This window comes from Bolinopsis microptera, chromosome 5, assembly GCF_026151205.1.
Source record: "Bolinopsis microptera isolate Bmic1 chromosome 5, MBARI_Bmic_1.0, whole genome shotgun sequence".
Taxonomy (NCBI): domain Eukaryota; kingdom Metazoa; phylum Ctenophora; class Tentaculata; order Lobata; family Bolinopsidae; genus Bolinopsis; species Bolinopsis microptera.
Genome location: NC_087076.1, coordinates 11,936,077 through 11,961,723, shown reverse-complemented (window position 1 = coordinate 11,961,723; position 25,647 = coordinate 11,936,077). Strand labels below are relative to the sequence as shown.

The 25,647-nt window shown below is 39.1% G+C and overlaps 3 protein-coding genes and 1 long non-coding RNA gene across 12 annotated transcripts in view; 1 reads left to right on the top strand and 3 right to left on the bottom strand.

Moving 5' to 3' along the window:
* LOC134816059 (mucin-2-like) overlaps nt 1–15,675 on the bottom strand; it is an 85,326-nt gene extending 69,651 nt beyond the window's left edge. For both annotated transcript variants that reach the window (XM_063824780.1, XM_063824781.1), the window contains exon 1: nt 15,649–15,675. The gene's annotated coding sequence lies outside the window, so the exon portion shown is untranslated. The remainder of the gene's footprint in view (nt 1–15,648) is intronic.
* Nucleotides 1–15,676, bottom strand: part of LOC134816068 (inosine-5'-monophosphate dehydrogenase 1-like) — a 75,601-nt gene extending 59,925 nt beyond the window's left edge. For 5 of the 7 annotated variants that reach the window (XM_063824792.1, XM_063824793.1, XM_063824795.1 and 2 more), the window contains exon 1: nt 15,652–15,676. The gene's annotated coding sequence lies outside the window, so the exon portion shown is untranslated. The remainder of the gene's footprint in view (nt 1–15,651) is intronic. The other 2 variants (XM_063824790.1, XM_063824797.1) reach the window with 1 other exon arrangement.
* LOC134815786 (uncharacterized) lies at nt 5,961–10,774 on the bottom strand. 2 transcript variants are annotated; one of them, XR_010160292.1, is made up of 4 exons: nt 10,696–10,774; nt 10,375–10,466; nt 6,494–6,730; nt 5,961–6,093 (listed from the first exon to the last, which is right to left on the bottom strand). It is a non-coding gene; the product is annotated as an uncharacterized LOC134815786 (long non-coding RNA). The 2 variants fall into 2 exon arrangements; XR_010160293.1 differs by having other exon boundaries at nt 10,685–10,755.
* The window catches only part of LOC134816070 (26S proteasome regulatory subunit 4-like), a 92,633-nt gene continuing 81,145 nt past the window's right edge, over nt 14,160–25,647 (top strand). Inside the window, 1 exon segment of the mRNA XM_063824799.1 lies at nt 14,160–14,163. The gene's annotated coding sequence lies outside the window, so the exon portion shown is untranslated.

The following is a 25,647-nucleotide window of genomic DNA, read 5'->3' as shown; positions in this document are numbered from 1 at the left end:
GAGGAGGAGGACTGAGGAGGACTGAGAAGAAGGAGGACTGAATAGGAGGAGGAGGAGGGGGACTGGGGGAGAACTGAGGAGGAGGATGGAGGACTGAGGAGAAGGATGAGGAGGAGGACTGAGGACTGAGGAGGAAGAGGAGGAGGAGGACCCAGGAGGAGGACCCAGGAGGAGGACTCAGGAGGAGGAGGAGGACTGGGGAGGATGAGAACTGTTGAGGACTGATGAGGAGGACTGAGGACGAGGAGGAGGAGTAGGAGGACCCAGGAGGAGGAGGAGGACTCAGGAGGACTGAGGAGGAGGACTGACGATGACTAAGAAGGAGGAGGACTCAGGAGTACTGAGGAGGATGGCACAGGAGGATGGCTGAGGAGGATGGCTGAGGAGGATGGCTGAGGAGGATGACTGAGGAGGATGACTGAGAGGGAGGAGGAGGACTCAGGAGGAAGAGGACTGGGGAGGATCAGGAAGACCCAGGAGGAGGACCCAGGAGGAGGAGGGGAGGAGGACCCAGGAGGAGGAGGAGGACTCAGGAGGACTGAGGAGGAGGACTGACGATGACTGAGAAGGAGGAGGACTGAGGAGTACTGAGGAGGATGGCTGAGGAGGATGGCTGAGGAGGATGGCTGAGGAGGATGACTGAGGAGGATGACTTAGGAGAAATGAGAAGGAGGACTGAGGAGGAGGAGGAGGAGGAGGAGGACTGAATAGGAGGAGGAGAAGGAGGGGGACTGGGAGAGGACTGAGGAGGAGGAGGACTGATGAGAAGGATGAGGAGGAGGACTGAGGACCGAGGAGGAAGAGGAGGAGGATGAAGAGGAGGAGGAGGGCCCAGGAGGAGGAGGACTGAGGAGGATGACTGAGAGGGAAGAGGAGGAGGAGGAGGAGGAGGAGGAGGACTCAGGAGGAGGAGGAGGACTGAGGAGGACTGAGGAGGAGGAGGACTGAGGAGGAGGAGGAGGAGGACTGAATAGAAGGAAGAGGAGCTGAGGGGGACTGGGGGAGGACTGAGGAGGAGGATGGAGGACTGAGGAGAAGGATGAGGAGGAGGACTGAGGAGGACTGAGGAGGAAGAGGAGGAGGAGGACCCAGGAGGAGGACCCAGGAGGAGGACCCAGGAGAAGGAGGAGGACTCAGGAGGACTGAGGAGGAGGACTGACGATGACTAAGAAGGAGGAGGACTCAGGAGTACTGAGGAGGATGGCACAGGAGGATGGCTGAGGAGGATGGCTGAGGAGGATGGCTGAGGAGGATGACTGAGGAGGATGACTGAGAGGGAGGAGGAGGACTCAGGAGGAAGAGGACTGGGGAGGATCAGGAAGACCCAGGAGGAGGACCCAGGAGGAGGAGGGGAGGAGGACCCAGGAGGAGGAGGAGGACTCAGGAGGACTGAGGAGGAGGAGTGACGATGACTGAGAAGGAGGAGGACTGAGGAGTACTGAGGAGGATGGCTGAGGAGGATGGCTGAGGAGGATGGCTGAGGAGGATGACTGAGGAGGATGACTTAGGAGAAATGAGAAGGAGGACTGAGGAGGAGGAGGAGGAGGAGGAGGACTGAATAGGAGGAGGAGAAGGAGGGGGACTGGGAGAGGACTGAGGAGGAGGAGGACTGATGAGAAGGATGAGGAGGAGGACTGAGGACCGAGGAGGAAGAGGAGGAGGATGAAGAGGAGGAGGAGGGCCCAGGAGGAGGAGGACTGAGGAGGATGACTGAGAGGGAAGAGGAGGAGGAGGAGGAGGAGGAGGAGGACTCAGGAGGAGGAGGAGGACTGAGGAGGACTGAGAAGGAGGAGGACTGAGGAGGAGGAGGAGGAGGACTGAATAGGAGGAAGAGGAGCTGAGGGGGACTGGGGGAGGACTGAGGAGGAGGATGGAGGACTGAGGAGAAGGATGAGGAGGAGGACTGAGGAGGACTGAGGAGGAAGAGGAGGAGGAGGACCCAGGAGGAGGACCCAGGAGGAGGACTCAGGAGGAGGAGGAGGACTGGGGAGGAGGAGGACTGTTGAGGACTGATGAGGAGGACGAGGACGAGGAGGAGGAGTAGGAGGAGGACTGAGGAGGGGAGGAGGAAGAGGACTGAGGAAGATCAGGAAGACCCAGGAGGAGGTCGAGGAGGAGGACGAGGACGAGGAGGAAGCATCTAAATGTTATTTCCATTTTTGTCCGTTTTTGTCCGCTCTATTTTTTGTCCGTTTTGAAAATATAGGGTACCGAACGGACAAAAAACATGATCCCCCTATAACAGCAAAAATTGAACATTTTATTTAGCAATTTAGGTGTCCATTAATGTCCGCTAATGTCCGTATATGTCCGTCTATGTCCGCCTATGTCCGTCTATGTCCGCCTATGTCCGCCTATGTCCGCCTATGTCCGCCTATGTCCGCCTATGTCCTGTCCTTTTTGGATTCTATGAGACAAGCGGACATAGACGGACGTGACACCCCCCCCAGTAAGGGAGAGGCAAACAAAGGAGGAAGCAGACAAAAGGGGAACTGTAAGTGGAAAAGGATGAGGGAAAGGGGAGATGCAGAGAGGAGAGGCAAATGGAAGGCAGAGATTGAGAGGCGGAGGCAGAGAAGGGGGAGAGGGAAAGGGAAAGTGAGTCAGAGGCGGAGGTGGAAAGGGGAGGCAGATGATGTGGGAGAGTAAGACTAGAGGGAAAGAGAGAAGAGGGAGATTGAGAGTGAAAGGGAGGGATGGAAAGGGAGAGAGCAGTGGAGGGGAGAGTTCAGGGGAAGAGGGAGATGGAACTTAAAGAATTGGTAATTATTAACCTGATTTCAAACAGGCAGAACCCTGGCTGTACATCAGGTGGTGATGATGATGGGAGCAAAGAGGTTCTTGGTCCTGTAGTGTAGCGGATCATGGACATTGATTCCAAGATGCTTTTTGAAAGAGGATGATCTACCAAATACTTACTACTTCTTCAAACACTAATGATTCAATTCAAGCAAGCAATTTTCGATCGTAAATCCTTGTAAAAAACGTTGTTAAGCAAAACTTCCAGATAGTCAGTAAAAAAAGAAGCTGATTATCATAATGGGGTGACAAGTCAATCAAGCCTGACAACTGTATAAAAAGTCATGGAAAGCGGGGACTTAAGACCGGACTACGTCAGTTTAAAATTGACCGTAATCCAGCAGTATTTACAAATACACTTGTAATTCTAATTCGGCAATAAAATAAAACTTAATAAGTATATAAATAGGTATGTTAAATGTCATGTTTAGGTTTCGACAATATTTCGAAGAACCCGACAAGATCAACGGTATACCAGCTATCTGATATTCAAGTAACTTGGTGGACGTCACCGCTCGACTCAGCGTGTGCATTATCATGCTTGCTTCACTTCGTAACGAGATCGTAACAGAGCTTCGAATTGGATCAGGGACAAATTGCCATCGTCAATCAACAAGTAATGGAACATTATGCTGAAAATGAAGAAGCTGGATAATAATTATAACTCGTGCAAGTCCGAAATGGGCCGTGTGCTGCTTCTAGGAAGTACATATGACAGTGCATATCAGCACACTGATGGCTTTCTTAGAGACCTGATGAGTACCAAGCGGAAATCATGATTGCCTGGTAAGCAAGTTCACACTCATTCCGAATGGCGGTAGACTATTACAGCTATACTGCAGCTTACACAGTAGTGCGAATCGCGTCACTGATATCCTCCGAGCATAATTACCAGAATAAATCCTGTACCAATCACAGCTTGGTGACCTGGCTGGATAACAAATGCAAATCTAACTTGCATGTACTTGTTAATTATTTTAAAATGTATCACAAGCTATCATGTAGCGCTCGATTCTGATTCAAATATTTTGGTGAATTCATGCGCGGCGCTTGGTAATCTTAATTGCGAAATGGCAGTCAACTAATTAAAATTTATCATCAGCATTTTACTTAAATAGTTTTTGTTGACAATTTAAAAAATCGCAAAATGAGCGCAGCATTGCTTATTATTAAAAGCTGGAAATCAAAAACTAAACATAAAATTATATTGGTTTTGATAATTAATAAAACGTGTTTTCAGTTTTATGAATTGTAAATTTGCATTTGAAATAAAAATTTAAGTATGCTTGGCTTTAGTTCATTTTTTGTAGCGCGATGCGTTACTGAGCCGCGCCGCGCACTCAATGAGGCTTCTCTGGCTAGATCGGCGAAATGCGCTATTTACTGTGCTACTAACTGTGCCGCGCCGAGCTGCCATGAATTGACATTAGACATCGTCAATTAAGTTCATTTTCTATTGCATTTTTAAATTGATACAAAATATGTTTTAACCTTGAGTTAATGCAAGCAACGCGATTCCCGCGCGCAGACAATATAATGCATTATTTACTGGGCCATGCTCAGCCTGTCATTCCGCCAAATCTTTATAATCAATAATGTTTATGAACATAATAGCCTGGGGTCCCCAGGTAATGCATTATTTGTTTACTTGGTAATCTCAATATAAATATGAGAAACTTGAAAAGAGCGCTGCTCATTGGGATTGGCGTGCCAGGTAAAAATACGTTTACTATTGATTAAAAAATAATGTTTACATTTTAAAAGTTTATTTAAATTTTTTTATAAAAAAAAAACTTTTTCGGCCCTTGCTTTAAAATTTAATATCATATGTTAATTTAATGTTTGCGCCCTTTTGTGTTTATCATTATTCTTCATAGAATTAGTAATAAATGAAATTGGATGACAATCGGATTTTTGCAATTTTGTTTCACATAGCCATATGTCTACGCGTACTGCGGTCGCGCGCTACTGCAAGCGAGAGGGCTCTGGTTAGAGCACCAATTTTGTTTGCTGCATTGTAAATAATTTGGTCTGGTGTAAATGTAATTTTACATATACAGGGGCATATACTAAATACCAACATACTACATGTACATATGCACAGCCGTGCATGCAAGTATATACTGAAGGATACCCTTTTGTGGTAGACGTTAAAAACTAGTGGAGCCGCGGCAAAGTAGCAAAATGCGCGGGCAATTCTAAAATTTATAATGTCGCCGCGCCTCACGTCTTGTATCTTTGTATTATTAGACAACAACTGACAACATCAAATTCACTGTCCATATTTTGTAACAAAATCTAAAATTTCATAATACATGGTGTTGTATATGTTTTAATATCACTATAACTAAAGCGGACAAGCTTTTTATTTTACAACAATATCATTCGGTCTCCTTGTCACTGTAACACTTTAAAAGAAACACGAAGATTGAACAGCGAGACAGAGAATGGACAGTGAGACAGAAATTGAACAGTCAGACAGAGAATGAACACCGAGAAAGATTGAAAGGTAAGACAGGGAATTAACTCTAAAATAGAGAATGAACACTGATGCAGAGATTGAATAATGAGACGGAGAATTAACGTCGAGACAGGAATGAACAGTGATTTAATAGTTAAACAGAGAATGATCACTGAGAAAGAGATTGAATAGTTAAACACATAATGAACGTTGAGACAGATTGAATATTGAGACAGAGAATGAACATTGAGACAGATTGAATAGTCAGACGGAAAATGAATGTCGAGACAGAGAATGAACGCTGAGACAAAGATTGAATAGTTAAACAAGAAAATGAACACTGAGACAGAGATTGAATAGTTAAACAGAGAATGAACGTTGAGACAGATTGAATAGTGAGATGGTGACAGATCGAATAGTTAGACGGAGAATATCATAATATGGTTAGTTTAATATCTAATATCTAAAATGATTGCACGGCTTTTAAAGTAATATATTATCAAACATAATCTTATCTATGTTATCTATATTAGTTTCTTTTGTAAATATAGGATGCCACATCATTGGCGGTATCTGACAGTTTCTTATATAATAATGCACGGACATCATCGTCCATCACGTCAAACTCGGGATCATTAACGAAGGAAGTTATTCTGTTTGAAAGCTCCCGCCAATCTCCTTTATATAATAGTCTATGTCCCGTTTCTTCTTTCTTTTATCCCCATTTCCTCCAACCTCATCATCTTCTACTTCTTCATCCTCGTCTTCTGATGCTGGATAATCGCAGCATTTGTTTACATCTGCATCAGCTGGCCATATCCCAATATCACTTCCTGCAAAAATAATATCGGATTTTATATTTTGACTATTATAAGAATTGGAAGCAAAGCAATAGGGAAAACCTTGCAAACCCTGCGGAGATGTGATTTATGACTCTGATGGCAGAGAGTGATAACCCACTTTAACAGACAAAATTATCTTTGTCTTTCCAACCCTGATAACAACCAGAGTCCACACGGATACCTCGCCTCGGAGGTCGAAGTAATGCCCTGCCTTTGATATTGATAATAATATTTACTGTAGGAAACTTCATATTTTCTCTACAAGCAGGCTCCACACCTCCTACATCGACGCGGACGCACGGCCATAGCACATGAACGAGTTATGAACCTCAATTTTGTCTTGTCTATTCAAATTGGAATGTAAACATGCATACAGATCAATTTAACAGACCTTTATCTTTTACGAAGAACGGTATGTTTCTGTAATCTTCAGGTTGGTCCTCCCATTTCATTAAACCATCATCGATAGATTGAAAAATATGTCTGCAGGGGATGTGAGTCCTGCTGAAGTTTCTGCAGGTGCAAGTTGGTCCTCTGATGTTCAGTTGGTGGGGCTCAGACTGGTGAGAGGATTTCACATGGAATACTCCATCAACGACCTTGCACACTTTGCTTGACCGTTTACCTTCTAAAATTACTGGCTGTTATTCAAAAAATCAAACCAAGAGAGAACACATAATATTTTGTCGCTTTATAATTCAAATTATTACTACAAAAAAATACTCGATTCTCCAGAAATTTGCCTTGCACATATAATGTAGTAAGGAGAATAACTACTGAGCTAAATATAGAGTAACACTGACGAAGACAGAGAGTACTTACTGTTCTCAGGAGAAGGAAACCCTTGGTCTACTGTTTTGAAGAGAACTAGTGCGTTACTACTTGTCACTTGTCAGAGAGTTAATACTGAGTGGAACAATAACTGCTGAGAGAAATGTAGAGTAACACTGATGAAGACAGAGAGTTAATACTGAGTGGGAGAATAACTACTGAGAGAAATGTAGAGTTACACTGATGAAGACAGAGAGTTGATACTGAGTCGGAGAATAATTACTGAGGGAAATGTCTAGAGTAACACTGATGAAGACAGAGAGTTACCACTAAATGAGAGAGTAACTACTGAGGGAAATGTAGATTAACACTGATGAAGGCAGAGAGTTAATACTGAGTGGGAGAATAACTACTGAAGGAATGTCTAGAGTAACACTGATGAAGATATAGAGTTAACACTGAGTGGAAAAGTAACTACTGAGGGAAATATAGAGTAACACTGACGAAGACAGAGAGTTAATACTTTAATACTGTGTGGGAGAATAACTTCTGAAGGAAATGTCTAGAGTAATACTGATGAAGATAGAGAGTTAACACTGATTGGGAGAATAACTACTGAGGGAAATATAGAGTAACACTGACGAAGGCAGAGAGTTAATACTGAGTGGAAGAATAACTGCTGAGAGAAATGTAGAGTAACACTGATGAAGACAGAGAGTTAATACTGAGTGGGAGAATAACTACTGAGAGAAATGTAGAGTTACACTGATGAAGACAGAGAGTTGATACTGAGTGGGAGAATAATTACTGAGGGAAATGTCTAGAGTAACATTGATGAAGACAGAGATTTAACACTGAGTGGGAGAATAACTACTGAGGGAAATGTAGAATAACACTGATGAAGACAGAGAGTTGATACTGAGCGGAAGAATAACTACTGAGCGAAATGTAGAGTAACACTGACGAAGACAGAGAGTTAATACTGAGTGGGAGAATAACTTCTGAAGGAAATGTCTAGAGTAACACTGATGAAGACAGAGTATATATATTATACAGCCGTTGTCAGACCTTCTCTGACATACGCTGCGACAATCTGGCTCAATGGTGTGTCCAAAAAACATAACCTAACAATCCTTAGCAGTGTACAGCGGCTGGGGAACATCCTCATAACAGGAGGGTTACCATCGACTCCTGGAGCAGCACTAGACATCATCACCGGAATCATCCCTATTGATCTGGTGATGGAAGAGGAAGCAGCAGAGCTCTCAGACTCAAATCCAACAACCAGTGGATATATGAGCCGATGGTAAACAAGAAGGGCAACCTAACCACCCACACAAAACTTAATGAACAGTTACTAAAGGCTATCAGTCTCAACTCTGAAGGACAAGATCAACAGACAACATCACTGAATGTTGACATTGGTTTCAACACAGAAATTCCCCGACTCTCTGAGTATGAGGTAATCGAGAATGACACCAATACTATACAATGTTACACAGACGGCTCCAAAATGAATGAAAAAGTTGGAGCAGGAGTGTACATTGTGGACAACGACAACCCCACATGTGAGGAGTCATACCACCTAGGAATCAACTCAACCGTCTTCCAGGCCGAAACCTTTGCCGTAGGCACTGCGGCAAAAATATTACGGGAATCTGGGACCAAAACTAGAAAAATAAACATAAACTGCGATAGCCAGGCGACAATAATGGCAATGAGCAACATCAAAGTCAAATCTAAAAGCACCAGCACGGCTATAAGTGAGCTCAACCAACTAGCAATGGACAATCAAGTCCTACTACGATGGATACCAGCTCACAAAGGCTACGATGGCAACGAAAAGGCAGACTCTCTTGCCAAAAAAGGCTCCGACAATCTGGACTCCGCTCAAGTGCAACTACCAATACCAAAAGTATTATGGAAGGGAGCACTGCGGAGTATAAGTCATCGGAAGATGAGGGAAAGATGGAGAACTTTACCCCACACTCACTTTAAACGAGTATGGAGACAAAAGTTCGCCAGATCAATCCCGAAACTTGGCAAAGAGAGCACAAGAACAGCAACACAATTCCTCACGGGACATTGTGAACTAAACTACCACATCAATAAGTACAAGCCGACAACGGTCCCTAAAACCTGTCCACACTGTCTCATGAAAGAGGAGACAATGAACCACTTTATTGGTCAGTGCCCGAAATGGTCTTACCAGCGAGGAGGATACTTTGACTCCTTCTACCTCAGTGTGACAGATATAGTGGACAAGTTCTCATTACCAAGGATCATCGGCTTCATACAAGCAACAAAACGTTTTACCAAATGTGGAGAGGACAAGGCTTAACCTTGCTTTCTTCACAGATTAACTGTACCGGGGTAAGCACAGGGCTTCAATGCTCCATCTTATAGTGGTTTTGATCTATTCCTTAGTAGTAAAGACCACTGCCCTCTACGAAGAAGAAGATGAAGACAGAGAGTTAATACTGAGTGGGAGAATAACTACTGAGCTAAATATAGAGTAACACTGACGAAGACATAGAGTTAATACTGAGTGGAAGAATAACTGCTGAGAGAAATGTAGAGTAACACTGATGAAGACAGAGAGTTAATACTGAGTGGGAGAATAACTACTGAGAGAAATGTAGAGTTACACTGATGAAGACAGAGAGTTGATACTGAGTGGGAGAATAATTACTGAGGGAAATGTCTAGAGTAACACTGATGAAGACAGAGATTTGACACTGAGTGGGAGAATAACTACTGAGGGAAATGTAGAATAACACTGATGAAGACAGAGAGTTGATACTAAGTGGGAACTGGGAGAATAACTACTGAGCGAAATGTAGAGTAACACTGACGAAGACAGAGAGTTAATACTGAGTGGGAGAATAACTACTGAGGGAAATTTAGAGTAATACTGACGAAGACAGAGAGTTAATACTGAGTGGGAGAATAACTACTGAGCAAAATATAGAGTAACACTGACGAAGACAGAGAGTTAACTCTCAGTGTGAGAGTAACTACTGAGGTAAATATAGAGTAACACTGACAAAGACAGAGAGTTAATACTGAGTGGGAGAATAACTAAGTTGAGAGAAATGTAGAGTAACACTGATGACGACAGAGAGTTAAATCTGAGTGGAAGAGTAACTACTGAGAGAAATGTAGAGTTACACTGATGAAGACAGAGAGTTAATACTGAGTGGGAGGGTAGCTACTGAGGGAAATAAAGAGTAACACTGACGAAGACAGAGAGTTAATACTGAGTGGAAGAATAACTGCTGAGAGAAATGTAGAGAAACACTGATGAAGACAGAGAGTTGATACTGAGTGGGAGAATAACTACTGAGAGAAATGTAGAGTTACACTGATGAAGACAGAGAGTTAATACTGAGTGGGAGAGTAATTACTGAGAGAAATGTAGAGTAACACTGATGAAGACAGAGAGTGAACAATGAGTAGGGGGACATAAAATATGAAGTGCATGATTGTTGAATTACTCACACTGTAAGTTTGATGTTATTCGATGAACCAACAAATCTCACATAGGCACAGAATTTAGTGATCGTTTCATCGTTTGCAACACCAATAAAAACCTGAAAAATGGAAGTAATGATGTATTATATAATTATGTAGGGGACAAGGTTACAACGAAACAGAACATCTTACAATCATCAAAAAGCGAGAATTTTATATCAAGATTAATATACAATGTAATATATTATATTTTATGTAATATATTAATATTATTATATAAAGGATCATAGCAAGTATGTTGAACCTGATCATAACAATTTGAGGTTTCAATACTTACGTCTTACATACCTAAAGCCAGTCAATATCTGTTTCAATGTTTCTATCATGGCAGTCCAGAGTAACTATAGCTGTATTCTCTTGCATGTTTAGGCAGAAGGAAGTCACTGACGAAACGTATGCATTCAGCATTGCACAACTTGCAATGCACCTATTATGTTGGTAACCGTTGATGCTGTCTGCCAATTCATCACAGCAGATGAAAAAGCACTCGAAACAACGACCATGTAGCTCTTTCAAATTCAAGCTGTATAACTATAGTCTATAATCTTTGGGACGAGTGTTTGCCCACCGGGGATCCAAAAATATGATTATCATGGACATTACTTTGACACATAAACTAATCAAACGACTTGAATGATTCCAGAAAATTTTACTAACTGCATTTAGCTAGTTTATAGTAAATACACACGATCGCAGAATAGAGGAGCACAATTGGGTTCTTTGTTCTGCGACTGTGTTTCCTCGGTGGGCCGACAGGTTTTTGTTGTGTAGTAGTGCTGGGGAAAAAAAAAAAAAAAAAACGCTTTAACTATCAATGAGAGCACAAATTTTTAATTCTTGACCTTAGTGCCACAGTTTCTGTGGTAAAAACAAATTTATAGTTAAACGTTATATAATGTAGAAGGGCATGATTTACTCACATCACTAAGCATCTGGATGGATAATTAGCACACAAGGATAAACTGACCTTTAAACATGACCACCAACTATACCACGTAACCATAGCTCCGAAATAAATAAATTGCTCTACATAGAAACATCTGGCCTGATCCTATCACATTGTGGTCCCCAGGGGTTCGGTAAAGCCCTTACAGGCAACTGGGTCCTTTTACCAGCCACAATAAAATTGGTCATGCCAGTACTGTCATAAACTGTAACCAACTATTTAAAAATTAGACATCTTTAGCTAAATTTTAAATTTTAAGTCATAGAGCAATCTTCTTAATTTTAAAATTTTTAAGAATTATATTTTACCCTAACTATGATGTGGTGGCATTTCATACTTAACTAAATTTCAACTTTGAAAGTAAATAGATTATTAGTGACAACAAATTATAGTTTAAGACATCCATTCTGCATTGTGTTTCCAATATTAGAATTTATGATATGTATTGATTGAATAATTGGTAATAAATTTAACTTTTGTTTTATTAACTTTTGTTTTATTATAATGCATATTATAATATGATCTAATGATGCAGGCGAAGCTAGGTCAGGAACGCAGCAATGTGAACCGACGAAACCGGAAACAGGTAACCAAAGATCTCTGAATTCTCTGGTCCATTATTCAGTTCTGATGTTTCACACACATACCTAAAATGAAGTAAATGTTATGAACAGTTATTTTTAAAAGAATACTAACTTGTATTATTTTTCTTCCCAATATAATGATATATACCAGTAGTTTGGCAGTCCAATATATTTTCTTATATAAGATAACTGTATCGAGTGTACTTCTATATATAACAAGAATCAGCTCTACAGAAGAGAATTGGAGTTGCTAAAAATAGCAAAAAAAACAAATACATCTAAGTTGAGGTCAAACACAATGAAAAGTTTTCCAATGTGAAATTAATAGACACATTTCCAATGGGAGTTTTTTAGAGGGTGAGACCTTTTTTAAATAAATTCAATGTCTAAAACAGAATTGCATATACTGCATAGGCTCAATAAAATGTGACCTCCAGATCAGTAAAATTAGGGGCACTGGGAGACCTGCATAGAGTCCACTAGTATTTAATATTAGCCTGTACTGGCTCAATAAAATGTGACCTCCAGATCAGTAAAATTAGGGGCACTGGGAGACCTGCATAGAGTCCACTAGTATTTAATATTAGCCTGTACAGGCTCAATAAAATGTGACCTCCAGATCAGTAAAATTAGGGGCACTGGGAGACCTGCATAGAGTCCACTAGTATTTAATATTAGCCTGTACTGGCTCAATAAAATGTGACCTCCAGATCAGTAAAATTAGGGGCACTGGGAGACCTCCATAGAGTCCACTAGTATTTAATATTAGCCTGTACTGGCTCAATAAAATGTGACCTCCAGATCAGTAAAATTAGGGGCACTGGGAGACCTGCATAGAGTCCACTAGTATTTAATATTAGCCTGTACTGGCTCAATAAAATGTGACCTCCAGATCAGTAAAATTAGGGGCGCTGGGAGACCTGCATAGAGTCCACTAGTATTTAATATTAGCCCCCTTTTGTAGCGCGATGCACTACTGGGTCGCGCGCGCATCAAATAATGCTTCTCGCAACCATAAGCAGATCGGCGAGATGCGAAGGATTGACATCGTCAATCAAGATACCCTTAAAATATTTTAATATTTTGCCTTGAACCCTCCTTGATTACCTAATACTCACACCACTTGTATTAGGTATAATGGGTTTTCGTATCTGCTCTGTTCAATATAATGGTTGTGGCAACTGATACTCAATAGGAAAAGAATAAGATAATAATTGCTCTTAGAGGAGAAAGAGGAATAAAAAGCGGTAGTAAAGTTAAAATATCAGTGAAACAAATTTTTAGTGAAACAAATTTAAAATTTTATCCTTTATTTTACAATCATAATATAATAATATTTATAAGCCTCCGTTTTGAAAGTTTTAAATTTTAATACATTCACATTTCTATTTAAAATTCAATTTTATGTACAAGTCAATAACTGGCTGCCAAAGCCGCGCATTCTTGAAAACAGGATTAACTTGATTATAGTTATACGACTATGTAAATTTAAAACTATCCGTGGTTTTTTCTTTTAAATAAATAAGTTATAATTTTACCTAAGTCCAAAGCCAGCTTTAAAAAATTTACTATTAAATCATAATATATCGTCAACTTTAAATATTTACAATGCAACAATTCATTAATCTGTAAACACGCGTACTCCAGCCCCTAAACGCATAAATTGTTATGCGGTGCGGCTCAAGCCGCGCACGCACGTATTATTTTATACTGTTTGCTTTCTAATAAATATCGTGCCAATGTGTACGTCTAAATTGTAAACGTTCATGTTTTGTGTAAAGTGAATCCAATTGGGACTAGTGACAAGGATAAGGACCCAAGTGCCTGTACGGCTTTTTCGGACCCCTGTCGACCACTACTCTTGAAATCACTCTACAACATTGAACATCTATATCTACTACGTCATTTGGCAATTATTGTCATTAATCTAACTTTCTAATTAATTGCCGAGGGGGAAGAGTAAACGCTTCACATTAAAATTCAATATACAAAATTCAAAACCATCAATACGGTATTAAATATTATGGACAAATCTATAGATCTATTTCGTAGTCATATATTCACATGATTTGCTTTATATTATCTTAATACTGTAATGAAGTACAGTAGGATTTATGTTTCGAGAAAGAAAGGTTGCGGTCAAATTATTAACAAAAGTCCATCAGGGACTCCGTGGAGTCGAAAAAGGTACACGGCCGCTGTCTGGTGCTGCTAGGCATTTATTGATCAAGATGTTTTATTGTATTGATTTATAATGATTCTATTGTTCGTGACTAATCAAGTTCTAAGTGGAGGTATAAAGTGCTGCTTAAGATACTTCGTCATCTCATGTCCAGTATAATGATTAAGATAGTATACAATACAGTTTCAGTAGTTGACCCATACAGTTAAGTCCGTCATAACTCACAATCGTTAAGTCGTCTGTCAATTGTCAAAGTCGTTGTGTGTTTATTCGTTGAGATAGCAGTAAGATAAGATGTTACACGCGCGCGCGTTCAATCCCGTCGACGTGAGATGTGACAATGAAAACGCCATAGAATTATTATTTTCGCGCGTTACGTAGAGTTTACCAGTGTGTAATACTAGTCATTTATATCTTATATTTTATATTTTGTATCTCTTACTACGTAACGCGAAAATAAGTTGTATCACACTCCCGGTTTTGGACCCCAATGTTAACCTTGCAGCAACTGTGTCAGCCCAATATACTCTAGAAGTAAGATCACACCTATTTTAATGAACAAGAGACCCATAATTAATATAATCAGATACTCATCAACAGCAGCAGTTTCCGTCCGTGTGATGTGTTGTCCTTCTCCTTTCTGTGTCCCTGTCGTTTTGTTTTGTGAAATGTATAGTAGTGGTGTTTTAATATTTAAATCGAACGTAACTCAATAGTTAATAATATATAACAAACACAAATACTATTTTAAATAATTGATTAATATCGATTTATACCAACAACCAAACATTAATTATTCTTTAATAACCTTTTATATATGTGTTAAACGATCCATGGCATATCTAAAATTCGATAATGAACTTCATATTATTAGTGCCGCGTGCTGATAAATATTCTGGGAATCAATCCACCCAATCGTGGCGATAACATATTTTTGTGCTTGGCCGGTTTTAGGTTTGGGTTTGTGCTCCAAAAGTGGTAAATCGGGTGCTAGTAAAGCTCTTGCAGCCAACTGGCTCCTTTTGCCAACTGCTTTTGGTTTAAGCGCTGACTCACATTTGGAACTGGCACGGGTATAATTGTAATATCCTACGAAGTCAGCATGTCATATTATTTTGCAAAACTCGTTTAAATATCTTGACAATATTTACAATTTATAAAGTTTATGGTTTTAGGTTTAGGCGCGGCGCACCGCTTATATGTTATAGCTCAATCATCTTCTATTTGCAGCGCTGTGTTGCTACACGCTGTATAACATGTGGACCCAGCGCGGTGCCGCGCCTAAGCAGCAAAAGAGTTATTTATTTTAAAATTTATTTTTGTATCTAGCAAAAATGATGTAATGTTTTTATTATGACGTAAAATGTAAAATTAAAGCTATTTCCGTACAGCCTAAGTATGCTCGTTAGAAAAACTATCAACAATGAACATGCTGATATCTGGATATTATCCGGTTGGAAGAGACAAGGACAAGTGAAACAAGGAAGTTAGGAGTAAGGGCAAATTTTCGGCGTCAACGCCATCTTCAGGCTCAAATTATTTGTTATATAGTAGTGTTGAAAGTATTAAAACAGTTTTAATACTTTCAACACTACTATATAACTAGGGGTGGGCACGGATAGCAATATTTTTGGGTGAATTTTTAAACGGCCCTGTTTTTTGGGTAAAGGGACCTCCAAAATGAAAAAATAACTTGGTTTGGGGTCAAAAAAGCCCAAAATAAATATTTCCCGCCCCGTTTTCGGTTAGCGGGAGGGTCATTTTTGACGTTTTTGACTAAAATTGGCTTTATTTAATTCATTTTCACCTTTTACACCTCATTGTTACCCATGATTGTGAATCATTATTGACAAACCAGGTAGGGTGAATGATTTCAGCCATCTAAAAATTTTCTGAAGACCCCCAGGGTACCCGTATCCATGGAAACGGGTCGTTTTGAAAAAAAAAATTAAGCGAAATCAGCCAAAATGTTTGTTTTTACCCCTTTTTGCCATTCTAAAACTTTTAACATGGCCAAAAGTATCCAGAAAGTCCATAATTGTACATTGTAACTTGTATGTCAACTATAAAAGGTATAAAAACATGATGTTATGTGTTTTAGTGGTATTTTGGGCCTTAGCAACGCCTAGCAACGGGGCGTTTTAGGCATTTTAGAGGTTAATACATGTCATTTTAATATCTTACACTCTATTGTTACTAATGAATGTTGATTATTATTAACATACCAGGTAGGGTTGATGATTTCAAGCTTCCAGAGCTCATCTGGAGGCATATTGGGTGCCCGTAACCATGGAAACTCGTCTTTTTTACGAAAAATTGAGATTTCGGTGAAAATTAGGGTTTTTTATAACTTTATCCATAAATATTATACTAGTTATCCTTTATAAACCCTATGACAGTTGTGTATTGGGAGATAAAATGGTAACTAATGTCTAACACTTCAGGGAGATAAGTTTTCCCACTATTTAGGCCCCTAGCAACCCATAGCAACGACGATTTACATGCAAAATAAGGCATAAAATACCACTATTTGACCCAAAACTGCTGAAAATTGACCTGGGTCATGGTAACAACGGTTTGAAACAGTGATTACAATTAAACTATTGATGTTAGGGTTCCTCACTATGTAGGCCCCTAGCAACCCATAGTAACACCTAGTTACGTGAGTCTTGGTCGTACCTTCAATACCGATTGTCTGTAAGCTGGTGTGAGTGCCTTTCCTAACTTGCCAAATCCTGGCAAATCCAGTAACGTGTAGATCCTTTAACAGAACTAATGAAAGTTATGGTTGCAATTAAACTATTGATGTTAGGGTTCCTCACTATGTAGGCCCCTAGCAACCCATAGCAACACCTAGTTACGTGAGTCTTGGTCGTACCTTCAATACCGATTGTCTGTAAGCTGGTGTGAGTGCCTTTCCTAACTTGCCAAATCCTGGCAAATCCAGTAACGTGTAGATCCTTTAACAGAACTCATGAAAGTTATGGTTGCAATTAAACTATTGATGTTAGGGTTCCTCACTATGTAGGCCCCTAGCAACCCATAGCAACACCTAGTTACGCGAGTCTTGGTCGTACCTTCAATACCGATTGTCTGTAAGGTGTGAGTGCCTTTCCTAACTTGCCAAATCCTGGCAAATCCAGTAACGTGTAGATCCTTTAACAGAACTCATGAAAGTTATGGTTGCAATTGAACTATTGATGTTAGGGTTCCTCACTATGTAGGGCATAGGCCCATAGCAACCAATAGCAGCACCTAGTTACGTGACACGAGTAAAAACTAGAATGTCAAATTTTCAACAATTGTTAAATTTTATGTTACAATATCAAATAAACTATTTTAGAACTTGACTTTAATTGCTTTCAATCGAAATTTGAAATTAAAAGTCTTAACTTTTGACCATTTTTGAACATCGTCATGGTTAACAAAATCAAATATGACAAAATGGACCGTATTCATTTGTGAGACCTCCAGTCTTGGTCGTACCTTCAATACTGATTGTCTCTGTAAGGTCTGGGTGCCTTTCCTAGCTGGCCAAATCCTGGCAAATCCAGTAACGTGTAGATCCTTTAACATAACTCATGAAAGTTATGGTTGCAGAATCCCCATTCACACTGAGGATACATCTTACCCAGGGGAGTCCCCTGGGTAAGATGTATCCTCAAACAGCCCTATTACACAGTTGTTCTTCTTACATGGCAAACTCTCATCAGTATTACCAAACTGAACTTGGTCTGGATTACCATGACCAATAGAATGGGGCTGTAAGGGTTCTCACTGCTCTTCAACAACTCTGGGGCTTTTCTGATACCGGTTTAGCTAGCCAATTGTTTAAACAAGATCTTGTAGAACGTGTGAAGCTTTACATTTTGTAATAACTTCCACCACCTTGGTTTCTTCACACAGCAAGTCAGCTTCCTGCTGGAACACACTCTTGAGTGACTGCTTCTGTTCCCCTTCAAATTTGAATGTCTTAAAATGTAACTTACAAACATCGACCTCGTAAGGATGGTCTTCTGATCGAATTGATACAGCCAGTATGACTGGAGGAAAGGAGGGCACGAACGAAAATCAAGCGATGTCAAATCCTTTGGGTAAGTTAATAGGTCATGATATAGGCCAGGAAGGATATTAAGTAGACGATCTGGAGGCTGCTATCATTGGCTATCAGGGTAAAAGTATTGCCCCAGTAAATGTAGAGGATCTCCCAGTTACCAAGTCAAGCCCCAGAGTTGTTGAAGAGCAGTTAGAACCCTTACAGCCCCATTCTATTGGTCATGGTAATCCAGACCAAGTTCAGTTTGGTAATACTGATGAGAGTTTGCCATGTAATAAGAACCACTGTGTAATAGGGCTGTTTGAGGATACATCTTACCCAAGGGAGGTCCTCAGTGTGAATGGGGATTCTGCAACCATAACTTTCATGAGTTTTGTTAAAGGATCTACACGTTACTGGATTTGCCAGGATTTGGCAAGTTAGGAAAGGCACTCACACCTTACAGACAATCGGTACTGATATGAAGGTACGACCAAGACTCACGTAACTAGGTGTTGCTATGGGTTGCTAGGGGCCTTCATAGTGAGGAACCCTAACATCAATAGTTTAATTGTAATCACTGTTTCAAACCGTTGTTACCATGACCCAGGTCAATTTTCAGCAGTTTTGGGTCAAATAGTGGTATTTTATGCCTTATTTTGCATGTAAATCGTCGTTGCTATGGGTTGCTAGGGGCCTAAATAGTGGGAAAACTTATCTCCCTGAAGTGTTAGACATTAGTTACCATTTTATCTCCCAATACACAACTGTCATAGGGTTTATAAAGGATAACTAGTATAATATTTATGGATAAAGTTATAAAAAACCCTAATTTTCACCGAAATCTCAATTTTTCGTAAAAAAGACGAGTTTCCATGGTTACGGGCACCCAATATGCCTCCAGATGAGCTCTGGAAGCTTGAAATCATCAACCCTACCTGGTATGTTAATAATAATCAACATTCATTAGTAACAATAGAGTGTAAGATATTAAAATGACATGTATTAACCTCTAAAATGCCTAAAACGCCCCGTTGCTAGGCGTTGCTAAGGCCCAAAAATACCACTAAAACACCTAACATCATGTTTTTATACCTTTTATAGTTGACATACAAGTTACAATATACAATTATGGTCTTTCTGGATACTTTTGGCCATGTTAAAAGTCTTTGAATGGCAAAAAGGGGTAAAAACAAACATTTTGGCTGATTTCGCTTAAATGTTTTCAAAACGACCCGTTTCCATGGATACGGGCACCCTGGGGGTCTTCAGAAAATTTTTAGATGGCTGAAATCATTCACCCTACCTGGTTTGTCAATAATCATTCACAATCATGGGTAACAATGAGGTGTAAAAGGTGAAAATGAATTAAATAAAGCCAATTTTAGTCAAAAACGTCAAAAATGACCCTCCCGCTAACCGAAAACGGGGCGGGAAATATTTATTTTGGGCTTTTTTGACCCTAAACCAAGTTATTTTTTCATTTTGGAGGTCCCTTTACCCAAAAAACAGGGCCGTTTAAAAATTTGGAAAATTTGCATTTTCGTGCCCACCCCTAATATAACAAATAATTTGAGCCTGAAGATGGCGTTGACGCCGAAAATTTGCCCTTACTCCTAACTTCCTTGTTTCACTTGTCCTTGTCTCTTCCAACCGGATAATATCCAGATATCAGTATTTCAATCATGAGACTAATAAACAGCGAACTACTCCGTTATTTGAACAATGAACATGCTAGCTTTCTTTATTTTTGTAAGTCGCGTCGGCTGACATCTTGGGTTGTACTGGATGTAGTACAAGTTTATTATCGGATGTCTACTTATATTTATTATGATATTATTATTCATTGTAATGGCAATAAAATTTAAATTTTGTTTTACTTAGTTAACACTGGGTGTACACTGAGTGTAAGTGTAAGTTTCATATACAAGCCGTTGAATATTTCCAATTTTGAGTGTATCGTGAGCATGTTTTACAGTGCGATTGCTCGGTACTAGTGTGTTTGTGTATATATTATATATATATCATTTGTGGAGTATGGTGTAAGTAATGTTTTTGGTTGGAGTGCAGTGGTTGTATGTATGAGAAAAGATATATGGTCATTTTAGTAACTCACAAAAATCAGAACTTGAGCTCATTTGTGGCAAAATGAAGCTCACACAAATCAAGTGTATCATGCTTGAATTGCAATTCTCGTAAGGCAATTTTCAATATATTCTTAAACCCGTTTGTCGGAGTATTAAAACTTATCTTACTTGATGTTTGTCGACAGCTGTTCCACATGTAGGATGATTGGTAGATGAATTGTGAGGATGGTTGTGATGTAATGAAATAATCCTCTCGTCGTGGTGACCTGTTAAATGATGAGTACAGTGATAATGGTTCCTCTAACTTATTAATTTTGAATAGTTCTAAGAGACAAGTGTACTTGTACAGATTGTGGACCGTTAACAACCTGTGGGTTTTAAACAAGGGCTTGGAGTGTTCTTTTTGGTAAAAGTCCACCCCCAGTCTTTGCTTATCAACAGGTCGTGTTCGGGCACACGTTTTAAACTTCTCTAGGTAAGCTTCTCTATCCCCAAACAGAATTCTTATACACTTTTTCTGTGTTTTAAAGAGAGGTTCAAGTCGATTATTGCTAATACCACCCCACACAGATATTCCAAATCCTAAATGTGATTCAATTAGAGTATGATATAAATCCTTATAATACTGCTTTGGGACAATGTGTCGTATTCTGCACAGCTTTCCTACTTCCCATTTAAGTTTTGAGTTAAGTGACTGCGTATGTGATTTCCAGTGTTGGTCGTCAATAATAACGCCTAGAAATTTAGCTTCTTGAACTCTTTTAATAACTACATTATTTAAAGTTAGTACGTTCTCGTCATTTTCTACTTCCTCTTTGGCCCGTGAGGGTTTAAAATGAATAAAACAACATTTCTTAAGGGGGCCGGGGGGGGGGGGGGTCTTCATCAAAATTCTCTCGAAATTGATTTTATAGTTGTTTCTGATAGAGGGGAGTGATATCTATCAGCTGCTTTTGGTCCCATGGAAAAATATTGTTCCTAGCCAAAATTATCGCCAGTCAAAGGTCAGCGCTTATGTGTAATTGTATTGCGCGAGCGATTTTCAATCGCGCGCCCTGAAAATCGAGTCTAAAAATCTATCTTCTCCTACATTTTTTGAGCAATCACCCTGAAACTTTCAGGATATGTTCTATGGATCATTTAGAAGATATCTGTCGTTAATATCACCCGTTAATTAATTAGCTCATACAATCGCATTTGGTGGTGATATAAGTACATACATATCAAGCTGTATTCCACCATAATGACTCTACCACCTATGTATTTAACCTAATATTTAGTGTATTACAGGTAGAAATTGACTTAGGTAGGTATTTTTCTCTTAGGTAGATATTAAGAATTTGGTTAATTTCTTAATTGTATGACTATTTCCATTACTGAGATATTTTTAATATTTAATTTAGGAGGGTTTTTGAAATTTTTATAGGACTGGTTCACAGAGTGAACAGATTCCAGATTTATATATTTTTAAACTGATATTTAATAAATGATTAAATGAACAAATTTTAAATTTGCCATTAGATCCAGAAATACACCCATTATGCTCACTTAAAAACAACTCTAAATCAGTAGGCTGTCACTCTATTAATGCACCACACCGCTACCTCCACTGCACTAATAGTTATACAATAAATTCTACAATCCTAATTTTGTATCGTGATGGAGACCGGTGTTCATACAAAACATTTACTAGGTTGCCGTTTGGTGTGAGCAATAGCGAACAGCACGCACACTCCTTTGCCCCGTCAACCTATATCTAATCTATTTAAAGAGTGACAACCATACTGCACATTGAATTAGGATTCCGTTAAATATCAAATTGATTTATTGTAAACTTGTTTAATCTGTAATAAATGGCATAAAATTGAAATTTTTGTTTAACTGAAATTTTTGTTTAACTGATTGTATAACTTTTAGTGCAGTGGAGGTAGCGGTGTGGTGCATTAATAGAGTGACAGCCTACTGATTTAGAGTTGTTTTTAAATGAGCATAATGCAGTGGTGTAACTGGTTGGACAATCAAAGATTTTGACTGCAACAATATTGTCTTCGAAAGATCACTACTTGCTGGTCACACACATGTCAGCGAAATTCCCCTAGTCTAGTGTTTTCCAAGTCTTGTTCTGTGAGTAAAGTATGTGTGAGAAAGTTAATAAAATAAAATGAATGTATATTTTTGAATTTTTAACATTTAATTTGATAATGCAGTATAAAGAAATTTTTAATTAGCACTATAGTTTAAGATATTTATATTAGCTTATTATAACCATTGATACAACGACCATAATTTTTCAACAGCTCTCCAATATCCATCTTAAAGTTGCATCTTATATCCTCAAACTACACAATTTAAACTTAGGCATATATATAGTGTAGACTTCCTGTCACAACAAGACTGTAACCCATAGTAACAAACACAAACAGAACCCCTAACGTCTGCTAACAATTTTCTTCTGATCCTCATATGAGCCCTGTCTCTAAAAACTCAACTGAACTAGCGTTTTGGTGTGTGCAAAAGCTTTCAGGCACGCACATTCCCTGCCCCGTTAGTTGCCTGTCCCTTCAAAATCAAACTAACAGTCAAGGACAAAAAGTCATACACCAAATGAGCATTATATTTTTATAAATTGTTTTACATCTCTTTACTCTGTAAAATGTGCTAAAAATTAAATTTCTTGTTTCATTGAAATTTCTTGTTTCATTGTAACGTTGCCTGTTGGCCCCCCCGCCGAAAAAGCGCCCCCCTGTTGGCACCCCCTCCCCTTTTGGTGCCCCTCCCTAAAATTGAACAAATTAGGTGATTTTAGAGGATACGCCGGTAAAATCTCTAAAAAAGTGTGTATCTAGAGCAAAACGCGCAGTTTTGCTAGTACTTTGTTAAGTTTTCGAAATTGTCCCACATTCAAACGACGATTTGGCGCCCCGCACAGCGGGGTCAGCGGGGCCCTTTGTTACGCCACTGGCATAATGGGTATATTTTTTGACTTAAAGGCTTTAGTATATTAGGTTTTAAGGGGGCATACACCAAAACAGTGCCGTCCAGACATCTGGAAAGCCAAAAAATCACATTTTCTCCTATAACTTCAAAGGGAAGCATTTTAGGGTGTTTTGTGGTTCATAACTCATATATAAATGTGCTAGTTGCGGTTATTTTGCACCCTTCAAAAAGTCACTAGCACATTCCTATCAAAATTTTAGAAAAATCGGTATATATTAAAAACGAAAAATGTGCCTAAATTTGTTGTTTGGCTTTGAGGTCCAATAGATCTGAAGGGGAATGAGTAAAAACATTTTTGAGGGCATCAAAAACTGCGCCAGAATTCAGAGAACAATTTGATGTCAAGCATCAAATCAATCCGATCTTCCCTGACTGACTTTTTGTTAAAATAAGCCTGAAAAGGACAATTTTAGCTTTTTGACTTTAAAAATTCATAACACACCAGCCTTTTTAGATACGATATCAAGATTTTACACACACATTGAAATAGATGTGAATAAAGGGCGAGAAAAATTTCAACCCGATACCGCAAGAAATGATTAACTTATAGCGTCTCAACCACAAAATAATTTTTTCCGAAAATTGCACTCTTAACCAGGAAATGGTCGATTACAAAAATGGGAATTCTCAAAATGATTTTTTTGTGTGGAAACGGTGCGCTAAAAGGTCACTGAACTGCCTATGAGGTCATTAGGTCTGGACAGATTTGGGGTTTGCTCCCCTGGTGGAGTCAGCACACATTTACCAAAATCAAAATTGTTTAATAGGAGGAGCATGTGGGCCGAGATCACTGGATTAAATTTGATGAAGGGGATTGTTTTCAAATGACAGCTGCACAATAAATTCTACAATCCTAATTTTGTATCGTGATGGAGACCGGTGTCCATACAAAACATTTACTAGGTTGCCATTTGGTGTGAGCAATAGCGAACAGCACGCACACTCCTTTGCCCCGTCAACCTATATCTAATCTATTGAAAGAGTGACAACCATACTACACATTGAATTAGGATTCCTTTAAATATCAAATTGATTTATTGTAAACTTGTTTACTCTGTATTAAATGGCATAAAATTGAATTTTTGTTTAACTGAATTTTAATTTTTTGTTTAACTGATAATACGACACAATATGTGCAAGGCCCCTAATGTGATATAAAAGATGCTTTACAGGTTATTTGAAATGCTATAGATACTGTAGAACCAGATCATGCGAACCTCTATACCTGGTCTTTTCTATACCAAGCACTTTTCATTTCCCCAAAAGACCTAGTACAGAAAGGTTTCACTATACTCTCAAAAAATGGAAATTTGTATGATGAAAGAGGGTACCACAATTAATTTGAGGGTGGTTTGAGGGTGTTTTTAAGGAATTAAACATAGCAGGGCTTCAGCCACACCCCATGGTTTGCCTCTGTGAATACAGTTAATGTGCAATGTATATTGATGATAAAAATGTATTAAAATAACTGACTTCAATGGGCATTTCAATGTAAAATATTAATATTCTCCAACACACTATTAGCTATATTAAGATCATTTATAATAATAAAATAATAATAAAATTTGGTAGCTTAAACACAAACTCTAAGCCCAGTGGATAAACCACAAAACTTATGCTCTATTGTGTGAAACAAAGATACTAGATCAAGATAACTATCAAGGAGTGTATGCATAGGACATAAAAAGTTTTGGAACGAAGATGACATGCTTATGAAGCGAGCTAAGAGTCTAATTGCTAATAAGTTCAAAAAGATCATGACATTAGGTTGCATCCTAAACAGTTTAAGCAAATAGTACATAAAGTTATATTGTCAATTAATCGCTCATGCCATAACTTTTCTTAAACAGGTGAGTTTTTAATAATGTTTTGAACAGATCAACATCAGAACAAGTCTTAATTTCAATTGGTAGTTGGTTCCAGATTTTCGGAGCAACAGTCTGAAACGCTCTTGGGTGCGATCTTGTAGATCCGACAGGTAGGTGTAAGGAGGAAGTTCTTCTGCTACTCGAACTAACAAATGTTACTAGATCACACAGATATGCAGGAGCAACACCATTGACTGCTTTGAAAATCAGTAAACATAACTTAAACTCAATCCTTTCCTTCACCTTGAGCCAATGAAGGGATTTGAGCTTCTCCTCGACTGAGTCCCTCTTCTTTAATCCAAAAACCAGACGGCATGCTCGGTTCTGAATGTTCTGCAGCTGCGTAATTGAGGCTTGACTACTATGATCATTTTTCATGATAGAATCACAACTTTATGATGCAATAAAATATTATTCCATATTTGAATATGAATCAAGCAATGTTCAGATGATGTTTTCACTTCTTTTTTATGACTTTTGGAGTGCATTTTCTTACTCACATGCACATCTCATTATATTTTCGATTTCATTAAACAAAAC